Genomic DNA, 12,223 nt, shown 5'->3' with positions numbered 1-12,223 from the left:
TAACTGTGCTAGCTACAGGCTGATTTCTTTACTGAATGATGATGTTAAGATCTATGCCTAAATTTTGTTGGGTTGGGTATGGGTGACCGGCGTTTGGGACCCTTCCGGTCACCATACCGACACCGGGATACCAGGGTTTAGAATGCCAGCGGGAGAGGGCACAACAGTTTCTGTTCCAACTCTATGGGCGGTATTCAAATGATTTATCACGCCCAATATCTCCTTTCTAAAGTGACCCCCATTATAGGCACATATCGCGCCCATGGTAATCAGATTTAACTGCGTAATGGGTTGGGTGCCCTCACTACCGCAGCGGTAGCGAGCAGAAATTATTATACCACGCCCATCAGCAGAAACAGAACGGGTGTGGAAGGTGGTGAAAAGAATTGAATACCGCCCTATGGGTGCTGTAGACACACATGAGTCGGAATAGTCCCTGTTAGTCGGCATGCAGGCGTTGGTATTGTGACCAGTGGTCTCCTGACAGCCGGTCACATAACTACATCCCAATTTTGTCTAGTCGTCTAAATCAAGCCCTACTTCCTTGTTTAACTATGATCAAGCAGGGTTTGTGTACGGGGACAGACAAGGAACAATACAAGATGTACTAAAGATATTGTCCAGGTTCTGAATTCCAGGATATCTACACTTATAAAATTCTCCTTTTATTTTCTACACAGAGTGTTGGCCTCTCACTGCTGTCCTTCTGCAAAGATCAAAACTACTGTAGTGCCCTCTGATGCTGTTTCCACCCGTAATTGTACAGACCAGGAATGTACATGTTGGGGAAAGCATTTTTTTTTTACGTTTCAGATGACAATAACTTGTCCTAAAAACTACTGTCTAATCTCAATAAGATTTTATATCAGTACTGCAAGATCTCAGGTTATAATATCAATTATTCTAAATCAGAAGCTATGCTCCTTCTCCATGTTTCCCAGGCAGACCAGAAATCTCTGGTTGACTAATTTAATTTTAAATGTCAGAAATCGAAAGTCAAATATATATCCATTTATTTCATTTTTGATGGAAAACGTTATATGGGGAAAATTTACCCCAGTTACATAACAAGCTGACAGTCTGACTTGACTCGGCATAACAGTTTAATAATTTCATGGTTGGCAGAATCATAGCTGTACTAATTAATCTGTAACCTGTAAGTGGCTTTACTGCTTCCAGTGGCTGTCCCTCAGCCATTCATAACAAATGTTCAGAAAGCACTACTCCACTTTATCTAGAACGGTCCACCCCCCAGAATATCTTTAATCTTAAAATAAAAATGGAGAGAAAAAAAAAAAATCTATGCAGGAGGGTGGTAGGAGTCTCTCTAATGTGGAATTCTAATACTTGATGCTCATTTCACGCAGACTGTGGCTTCCTATTTCCCTACTGAGATATCATCATCTGTGGACTTTGAACTGTAGCTAGTCAAATACCTTGGTGGTATGAGTTTACATGATAGGCCACCTCTATGCCTTTTGTCGCCTACTATTAGGTTTGCATTTAGGAGGCTTCCACAGCAAGACCTGCGTCCATATACTCACATGCTGAGGGCCGCCGAGCACAGGGTAAGACCATCCAGCATGTGTGTTGCGCCGCTCCGCTATGTGTTCACAATTTAATTGCGAACGTAACGATTAAAGGACAACTCCTGCCTGCTCAGCCTGGCTGCACTGGCAGGCGGTCCAGCGCCATTTTTAGTCTCGCAGTGGCTGCGTTGTGATGCCACGCAGCTGCCCCGAAAGTGGTCTGCCTGCGTTGTCTGGACCAGACCCACCAAACGCGACATCGATGCCCGCTGCTGCCAATCACTATGCAATCGCATCCTGACTTTGCTAAAAAATATAAAAAAATAAAAAATCTTCATCACGCATTGTAAGACCCCTGACTGTTTTGAAACTGTGATCCCCTCTTTGAGATTGTTACAGGAATGATTTCGCAACCTTTATGACAAAGCAGCGACTTTTCAAGCTCATGGTGAGCGGGAATGGGTATCCTGAGCTCCTCCAGATGACACATGGGAGTATATAAGGGAAGCTGTAGGTAAATCCTCCATTTTTACCAAAAGTAAAGATACTACCTACCCAGTCCATCACCATTGGCACTACACCCGATAGCGGATTAAGATGTTCTCTTCAGTTAATTCCCTCCTCTTCCCAGGTACTTAAATATTACATAGAATGCATACTTTGGAAAGTATTATATATTATCTTTATGACAAGTACCAGGTATGGGCTTCCTGGTTATTTCATGAAAGTCTAGACCTTGCATACCATTTGTTAATGACTTTGTGTAAAATGTCACAGAGGTTTGTTTGGATTCTGTAAAATAAGGTCTATAATCATATCTCTATGCTACACTATACTATTCTGTTTGTACTGACCTATTAAAATACATTTATATTTTTATTTTTTAAATAAGGAAGATCAAGAGTATATTTAATTGGTATAACTGGGTTTTGTGGGTTTATTTTAGCAGGATTTGTCTAAAGATAGCCATACTCTGAACAATAACACTGATCAAGCAAATCAGAGGAATTTTGGGGTAACTTTGTGGTGCTTAATCAGACTAGAGCATCGTTTTTTTCTAGATTGGCTCTAATTTTTTAAGATAAACGGACGAGAAACAAGAAAAACAAAATTAACAACGCAAAACACTCAACTGTCAACTAACAGTGGCTGATCACTTACAATATATACAGGGGGGAATAGTCTAAAAATGATTGCAGACAGAACACCTATAATATTTGTGTGTCTCACCATCTAGAATGTTCAGAAGATTCCTATATGAACGCGTTATGGCTAAGTTCCCTAATAAATAAGGGTATCCGTTAAATGAAGAACTAGAGTCAATTTGAAAAAACGAGTTTCATTTATGTATTCAGCAACCCTCAAAATACCCTAATTTAGTTCAAACATCCTTGGCATTAAATCATTTTTATTTTTTGGGGGGGCTATGTAGTCGTTCAGATCAGTCGATGAAACGACAGTTGTAAACGATTATCGCTCAGTGTATAGACATAAACGACAGTCGTTTACATCCTGAAAAAAATGTAGCTTAAAAAAGTTCAGGATCATTTGATTTGTTGAAAGGTCCGATCATTCAGTCTGTCCTTCAGCTGACTACAGGCAGTGAATAGAGATTGCCTTCATACATCTTGTAGTATATGGAGTAGCTAAGATCAGAATTATTGGGCAGTCACTCCGCCTCTTGTCCATTGGCCATGTATGGCCAACTTACTCAAACCCTCCCTGCAAATTAAAATAAAAAAAGGTGATCAGAAGTACTATTTTTATACGTGTGGTATGAATTAAGGATAGCCTATAAATGTTCTTCAGCCAAGACTGCCTTGACCCTAAATCATGCCCCCGACCACAAAATAAATACTACAATCTTGATTTAATTTCCCTTAATGGTAGTCACATGTTTATAGGCACCATATAACAACAAAGCAGAGAGAGAGGCAAATCAGCAGCAGCTGTACTGTACAATGTATTCCTGAGCAAACAGATGATCTACTGTAGAATTAATATTTGCCTCTAGAGAGTATACAGTTACCAAACACCACATGTATGTTTTCTATACAATGTAAGAGTATGCAATGTTGTGTTCTCAAATGTTTCATATACATGACTGTGAATTTCTACTTAATGGCCAACAAAATTTCTAAACCTGTAAAGGAGTCTTTCTGCCCATTCTATCAGAAACCACAGAATGATGCATAGCAGAGATAACAGGATTATGGTACTTACTGATAAATCCCTTTCTCTGAGTCCATAGGAGACGCTGGAATTCAGTACCGTGGGGGGGGGGGGGGGTATAGATGGGGTGATCAGGCGAGTCGGCACATTACATTTTTAATGTGTGATTGGCTCCTCCCCCCTCTATACCCCTTCCCCAGACCAGTTAGGAAACTGTGCCCGAGCAGAGACGGCAACCCGACCAACAGAGAAGAAGTTAAGCAAGACAGCCATAAGTTAAGCAAGACAGCCAAGAAAATCCGTAAAACAGGAACCTCAGAAACACACATACTGTATATACACAGAGCCATACAAAAAAGGGCAAATGACAGGAACACAAGGAAACCTTGCAACCAGGTCATCAGGACACCCAGCACCACAGTGGCAACCAGGGATATAACCACAGCACCGGAATAGAGCAGCACGTGGTGGGCATCCAGAGTCCCCTATGGACTCAGAGAAAGGGATTTATCGGTAAGTACCAAAATCCTGTTTTCTCTATCATCCATAGGGGACGCTGGAATTCAGTACCATGGGGACGTCCCAGAGCAGCCCAAACAGGCAGGACAATTCTGGGGGAAAAACTGCACAGTCAAGCCGTGTCTCAAAGCCACAACCAAGAGAGCTGTGGAGCGTTACAAAAGGATGTCAGGCAACTTAAGATGTAGTATGACCCAGAGGCAAACGATACAGAGACCCACCAAGACAACTGGGAGACATATATCGCATGGGATACATCTATCGTACCAATAGTTTTGCCAGCGAGCCAGACAACGTGTCAAGTCTGGCCAGGCAGTTATCGAAACCATGGTGGAGCCATCATGTTAAGCAAAGACTACAGCCACAATCGGGCCCTGAAAGACATATATAGACTGCAGAGGCTAGCCAGAAAAGATTGCAACACTGCAATATCAATCGAGATCCGAAGGATTAAAGCGGAATGTTGAAGGCCAACAACACCCTGAGCAAACAGCTGAATTTCCGGTAGGAGGCACCATAAAGAAGATAGACAAGCGAGACTTTACCTTAAAGAAGAGTATTCAGAGACCTGCTGTGCACCCGATGCAACATATGCCATCCGATAGGATAGGAAAGCCTGTGTCCACAGATATGGCAGAGTATGTTGTGTAAAAATAGAGACCCAACATGCTGAGCCACCAGAGATCCCCATACTCTATCACCACTCCTTGAACAGCCAATCTGTCAAATGTAGGTGCCAGAACGCAGAGGCAACATAACAGGGTCGCCAGCGAGAAGGATCCACAGAGAACGAAACAGTCATATTTTGAGCAGTTAACACACAAGCTAACTGGTAAACCCACAGAGCAGACAAGGTATCCCTTGTTGCCGCCGCCACAACCCAAACCCCCCCCCCCCCTCCGGTTAAGGCAGGCGCATCAAAGAGAGCCCTAATCAGGCGAAAATAACACACATTATCCGGAACAGGGAGATCAGCCTGAGAATTTGCTTCTGAAATCATCAATCGAAGCCAACTGCCCAGTATCTGCCTGTCTGCAGGCCATCCTCTCCTGTGAAATATGTAGAAAATGAATAGAGAATCTGTTTTTCGGATGGCACTGGCATGATCCACGTAGATCCTTAACGCAAGGACTACGTCATCGATGCATCTCCCACAGAAAGGTCCAGCCCTTGGAAGGCCGGGACCACAATATCTTCGTTAAGGTAGAATTTAGACACCACCTTAGGAAGATACCCAGATTTGGTTCAGAGAACCGCTCTATCTGGATAAAAAAAAATCAGGGCGACAGAACAATGCCCCAAGATTGGAAACTATTCTTGCTGAAGCAATAGCCAGCAGAAAGAGAACTTTAACTGTTAACCATTTAAAATCCACTCATTTTAGTGGTTCAAATGGCGCAACTTAAAGGGCCTTTAGGACTAAACTTAAGTCCCAAGGCACTGTAGGAGGAACAAAAGGAGGTTGAATGTGCAGCATTCCCTGGAAAAAAGTGTGCACATATTGTAGGTTAGCAATCTTCTTTTTGGAATGAAAACTGCGGACAAGGCTGGATGATGAAGTTCTGCCAACCTTAACGTGTGACTTACCGCCTTCATTGCTTTTTGGCTGCGAGATCCTCCCTAATGGTTGAGGTACGCTACTGCAGTTGCATTGTCCGAGCGGATTTGGACTGGTTCCCCTGAAGGATGTCCTTTGCCTGAATAAGTGCCATATATATGGCCCGAAGTTCCAATATATTTATTGGCAGGCAACTTTCTTCCTTAGTCCACTGCCTCTGGAAGCAACTCCTTCCTGACACCGTTCCCCAGCCCTGAAGGTTGGCATCCATTGTCAGAATTTCCCAGTTTGATATCCAAAAGGGTCTCCCTTTGTCTAGTTGGGATGTATGTAGCCACCAGGCTTACTTACTTACTTCCAGAGGAATGACTATAGTATGCGTTTTTATTGTCTGATGAAAACCATTCCATTTGGAAAGGATCAGACGTTGCAGAAGCCTGGAGTGGAACGGAGCATACTCCACCATGTCGAAATGTCGACACCATCAAACCCATCATACGCATTGCTGCATAAATGGATACCCTTTGACTGTGTAGCAGCTCCTGAATCCTTGACTGAATTTTGGATATTTTGTTCAGAGGTAAAATTACTCTCTGAAGACTCGAATCCAATACAGCCCCCAAGTGAGTCATCAGTTGTGACTAAACCAGGGACGACTTTGCCCAATTTATGAGCCAACCGTGTCTCTGCAAACAAGCTATTGTCGGTTGCAAAAGACACTGAAGCAATTCCTGAGATTGTGCCAGGATTAAGAAGTCGTCGAGGTATAGAAAAATCATTTTCCCCTGCTGACGGAGATAAGATGCCATTACCACCATAATTTTGGTGAACACTCTGGGAGCTGTGGTCAGTCCAAATGGTAGGGCCTGAAACTGAAAATGTTGCTGGAGGATAGCAAACCTAAGATAGCGCTGATGAGACAGTGCTATAGGAACATAAAAAGGTAAACATCCTGGATATCCAGGGATACCATAAAATCCTCCACCTCCATGGCCAACATAATGGAATGTAAAGTATCCATATGAAACCAAGACACCCAAATGTACTTGTTCAGCACTTTGAGATTGAGTATGGTCCGGAATGACCCATTTGGCTTCTGGACTAGAAACAAGTTGGAATGAAATCCTTGTCCTCGTTGTGCAGGAGGAACTGGAACTATCACTCCTGACTGAAGCAACTTCTGAACTGCCTCCTGCAACGCCCAGGCCTTTGTTTCCACTGAAGATGGGCTGGTACAAAAAAACCTTTGGAGGAGGGTGTTTCTTGAGATACCACTTCTTGCACTCAGGTATCTGTGGTAGACCGCTGCCAGATCTGTGCAAACTGAAGTCGACCTCCCACCCTGGGGTCCCCATGTGGAGGCCCGCACCATCAGGCTGATGGCTTATCTTCTGATTTAGAAGCCGGTCCTCTGGTAGCCCAATGCTTTTTAGTCTTACCAGACTTGTTGTATTGGGACTGTTTGTCATCACCTTTTCCTTTTGCTTTCTCTTGAGACCGAAAGGCCCGTAAAGCTTGAAATTTAGGCTTGAATTTGTATGTGGAAGGAAACTTCACTTTTTTGGAGTCTGCTTCTGACTCCAAAATACTGGTTAATTCTTTACAAAAAAGGATAAATCTCTAGTAAAAGGTAAAGACTCCAAAACTTTTTCGGATTCTGAATCAGCTTTCCATGTACGTAGCCAAACTGCTCTGCGAGTGGCTACTGCTGAAGCTGATGCCGGAGAGGCAATTATACCCATATCCAAGGCTTTACTCTCTAGATGCCATTGAAAGATCCCCTTCCAATGCATCAGCCCAGGCAGCCACTGCTTTTGCCATCCAGGCTGAAGCCATGGCTGGTCTTATGATTGCCCCAGACAAGGAGAAAATGGTTTTAAGAAAACAGTCTATTTTCCTATCTGTGACATAATTTAATGATGTTGAAGGCAGAGGTAATGTAGATTTTCGCACCAATCGAATGACATGTGTATCTACTTTGGGAGCCACCTCCCTTTTTGAACAGTCCCCAGCTGGAAGAGGATAATGGGAATTCCATTTCCTTGGCATTCTAAACTTCTTACTGGGTGTAACTCAAGCCTCTTGCATAATTTCCGTCAGCTGTTCTGACCCAGGAAACTCAGTCCTAACTGTTTTGGGACGTTTAAACACAGGTGCCTTAGATTTTAACAAAGGCTCTGCTGCCTCCTCTAAGGATAGAATGGCTTTCATAGCACTAATTAAGCTCAGGAATGTCCACTAAGCTGAGGCCTTCCTCCTCATCTAGGTATGCAGAGTGCGACGAGTCCTCATCCTCCGATGAGTCCTCATCTGAAACGTGTAGACTGTGAAGATGTTTCCTGTCTATGTGATTTATTTACCACTGGCCTTTCAGCCTGTTTCTGTTGAGAGGCTGCCGATTCCAGTACTGGATGTGATAAACCCCAGGTGGAATGTTGCATGTAAGGGTTAATAGGGTAACCTATCACTGGTGTAAGAGCTGGCAATATCCACTCAGCTATACTGGATAATGTCTGTGCAAAGGTAGCCCATGGGGGTTCAACTTAAACCTGTGCCTGCCTCGGATTATTCAAGAGGCTTTGGTGAAAGCTTAAACAACTTGCACATAGGGGCTAATTCAGGTTGGATCGCAAACCGCGATCCCACCGGAATTTTTACGATCGCCCCTCGGGCGCATGACCCTGCACCTTCTGCGGGGAAGAGGGGGCGCAGTAAACGCGATCGCCTCTGCCTGTCAATCAATCCCTGTATCCAGGGAGGAGACGGAGCATTGCGGGGGCGGTGCGGCGCGAATGGGGGGCAGAGTCGGAAGAATGGGGGCGTGTCATGGTGGCTGCGTGACATCACATGCAGCCGCCGTGATCAAGGAGAAGGCGGCGGGTCTCCTGCGAGCCCACCCAAGCTGCGCCGGCAGAGGAAGCTTCCAGTATATCTGTTAACAAGCAGAAATTGCGATCACTCGCTTGTTGAAAAGGGGGGAGGGGGGAGACTCCGGTCAGCATGCTGGGCTGCAGCGATGGGCGGCCCCCAGCATGCTAGGAATAGGATAGCAAATTCTGCTGATTAGCAGAATTTGCTATCCTTACTGAATTAGCCCCGTAATCCATTTTGAACCAGATCTTGACAGGATAAATCAGCTTTGCAAGACAAACATGACATGAGTGTTGGTGCTGCTGTGAAGAGTGCACTCACCCTTGCCTCTCTTAGACATGATAAATAAATCACACACCTGTACAGTGTTAACTACAGAAACTGTGACTGCAAACACTTTAAAATTTGTTAGAGTGACATACAATCCGATCCCTTCCACCAGCATTGAGGATCGGAATACACAGAAACTGACAAAAAATAGTAAAGTCAGCAATCACACTAGCAATCGGTCACAGGTTATACATTACTATAATAAGCAATATGAGCACTAAAGATACATTTCAAGTATGTAGGAGAAACATATTACTGCATTACCTTATATAGGAGTTTAAACGTATTCAGTCGCACAGCGAAAGAAAACAGCAGCAATAGTTTACAGACTCGTATGCATAAGGCACTTATCCAACTATTCGTACCAAAGGTAGATAGAGATGTAGTGCTGTATCACACGGATCAGGAGAGTGGGATACAGGGAGACTTCACCCCACTTCCAGGATCGATCAATACGTTAGTGAACGCTGAGTGGATCCAGACGCTATTAGTGTACACAATCACCCCGTGAACCTACAGTGAACACCGACGCACCACTCATACAGCTGCCTATGCTGTGACTGGGTCCTTTTAGATACACAGCGTCTCAGACGGAAGAGGGAACTCAGTTCATGGCGGGAAATGTGGAGGAAACTGTTCATGAACAAGAGAGAGGGGCGACCATGGCAGCATCTTACTCTCCACTGCTGACATCAACCCCAGGGATCGCGGCCTCATACTACCCCTGGAGCCTATGATCACTGAGGCCTAGCACTAGTGCGCCCGAGGTGGCAGCCGCATCAGCGACTGTTTGGTAGTCTCCACCCCGAAACAGTGCGGCTGTGTCTCGCGTTTCCCCTAATAAGCGGAACTGATGCCTTACCTTCTACCCGTGCTCCAGCCACAGCCTGGTAACGTCCGCTGGACTTGCTAGTACATCCTACACAGACGCCCGCCGAAACAGCACTGGTAAGCGATGTCGCGACCCGGCGGGGAGTTGTTGGAGCGACTCTTTCTAAGGTACATATAGGACGCTTTTTAGAAAGAACGCTTAATAAAAATAGTAAAACTATAAAAAATTAAGAAAAAAAAAAAAGCTTATGGTTGCTAAAAACCAGCAACCCATTGGCCATGGTCCGGCTCCTGCCGCACCAAACAAAAAACTGAATTGCCTGAGCCAGGAGGTTGGGATATAGCTACAGGCCCGTTGCATTCTGGGAGGCTGAAATCTTTGATCATTTGGTGCCAATCCGCTGTCGCTACCTCATATCCCAATGTTATCCTGTGGATAACCTGTGGACCCTGCAGGAGAAATCCATAGTTTTTGGCCATAATTATGGAATGGAAAAAAACACCAAGAAAGCAATTGCGCATACAACCCCACAAGTGCAGCCCAGGTCAACTCAGATGGCTCACCACACCATAATCAATACATACAATGGAAAAGAGAGAGACCCCGTGGCGCAAATATGGTAAGAAACAATTATTGATATACAATACAGTCCCCCTTTATTTCCCTTAATAAAGATAGCAGATTCTCTCCAAAAATGTCGTTCTCCTTTCAAGGGATTCACTCCAGACAAATACCTCAAACAGGGAAGAGAGATATTCTTAGTGCAACACTGTTGTATCTAGATAAATCACACTTTTAACATATGATGTCGCACTCACATTTTATAATTAATATATTTGGCCATCATCCTCCACATGTGTCATTTCTACCTTCACCGCAGTACATAAAACTCGAATAAGGAAAAATATTTAGTGCAACACTGTTTCTTAAAAGCAAGGTACAAACTAATTGGATTTTTATACCCAAATACTTGTATTTGGGTATAAAAATCCAATTAGCTTGTACCTCCACCATGCTTCTGACGAAGGACCTTAGAGTCCGAAACGCGTAAAGCAGGTGGATTTTGTGCTCTGGACTTTGGACTCCCTCCTGGAACATCTTGGGGACGCTGAGGCTTCTGGCGGCTGGACCGGCTGGTTCCGAACCCTGCTGTCGTGAGAGTCATTTGATCCTCTGAGGAGGTTCTATGTGCTTTGTTTTCTTTTAATCATTGTGAGTGTAACCCTGTAATAAATCTTTCTTGCTTTTAAGAAACAGTGTTGCACTAAATATTTTTCCTTATTCGAGTTTTATGTACTGCGGTGAAGGAAGAAATGACACATGTGGAGGACGATGGGCAAATAATAAGATTTTACTCACCGGTAAATCTATTTCTCGTAGTCCGTAGTGGATGCTGGGAACTCCGTAAGGACCATGGGGAACAGCGGCTCCGCAGGAGACTGGGCACAACTAAAGAAAGCTTTAGGTCACCTGGTGTGCACTGGCTCCTCCCACTATGACCCTCCTCCAAGCCTCAGTTAGGACACTGTGCCCGGACGAGCTGACATAATAAGGAAGGATTTTGAATCCCGGGTAAGACTCATACCAGCCACACCAATCACACCGTATAACTCGTGATACTATACCCAGTTAACAGTATGAATATAACTGAGCCTCTCAACAGATGGCCCAACAATAACCCTTTAGTTAGGCAATAACTATATACAAGTATTGCAGACAATCCGCACTTGGGACGGGCGCCCAGCATCCACTACGGACTACGAGAAATAGATTTACCGGTGAGTAAAATCTTATTTTCTCTGACGTCCTAGTGGATGCTGGGAACTCCGTAAGGACCATGGGGATTATACCAAAGCTCCCAAACGGGCGGGAGAGTGCGGATGACTCTGCAGCACCGAATGAGAGAACTCCAGGTCCTCCTCAGCCAGGGTATCAATTTTGTAGAATTTAGCAAACGTGTTTGCCCCTGACCAAGTTGCAGCTCGGCAAAGTTAGAAAGCCGAGACCCCTCGGGCAGCTGCCCAAGATGAGCCCACCTTCCTTGTGGAATGGGCTTTTACAGATTTTGGCTGCGGTAGTCCAGCCGCAGAATGCGCCAGCTGAATTGTGCTACAAATCCAGCGAGCAATAGTCTGCTTAGAAGCAGGAGCACCCAGTCTGCTGGGTGCATACAAGATAAACAGCGAGTCAGTTCTTCTGACTCTAGCCGTCCTGGAAACATAATTTTCCAAGGCCCTGACTACGTCCAGTAACTTGGAATCCTCCAAGTTCCTAGTAGCCGCAGGCACTACAATAGGTTGGTTCAAGTGAAAAGCTGATATAACCCAAGGGAGAAACTGGGGACGAGTCCTCAATTCTGCCCTATCCATAAGGAAAATCAGATAAGGACTTTTATATGACAAAGCCGCCAAT

At 44.5% G+C, this 12,223-nt stretch overlaps 1 protein-coding gene across 1 annotated transcript in view; it reads right to left on the bottom strand.

Annotated features, from left to right (window-relative positions):
* Positions 1–12,223, bottom strand: part of SLC10A7 (solute carrier family 10 member 7) — a 384,092-nt gene that overhangs the window by 274,971 nt on the left and 96,898 nt on the right. The gene's annotated exons all lie outside the window — the stretch shown is intronic.

This window comes from Pseudophryne corroboree, chromosome 1, assembly GCF_028390025.1.
Source record: "Pseudophryne corroboree isolate aPseCor3 chromosome 1, aPseCor3.hap2, whole genome shotgun sequence".
Lineage (NCBI taxonomy): Eukaryota > Metazoa > Chordata > Amphibia > Anura > Myobatrachidae > Pseudophryne > Pseudophryne corroboree.
This window is presented reverse-complemented; position numbering and strand designations above follow the sequence as displayed.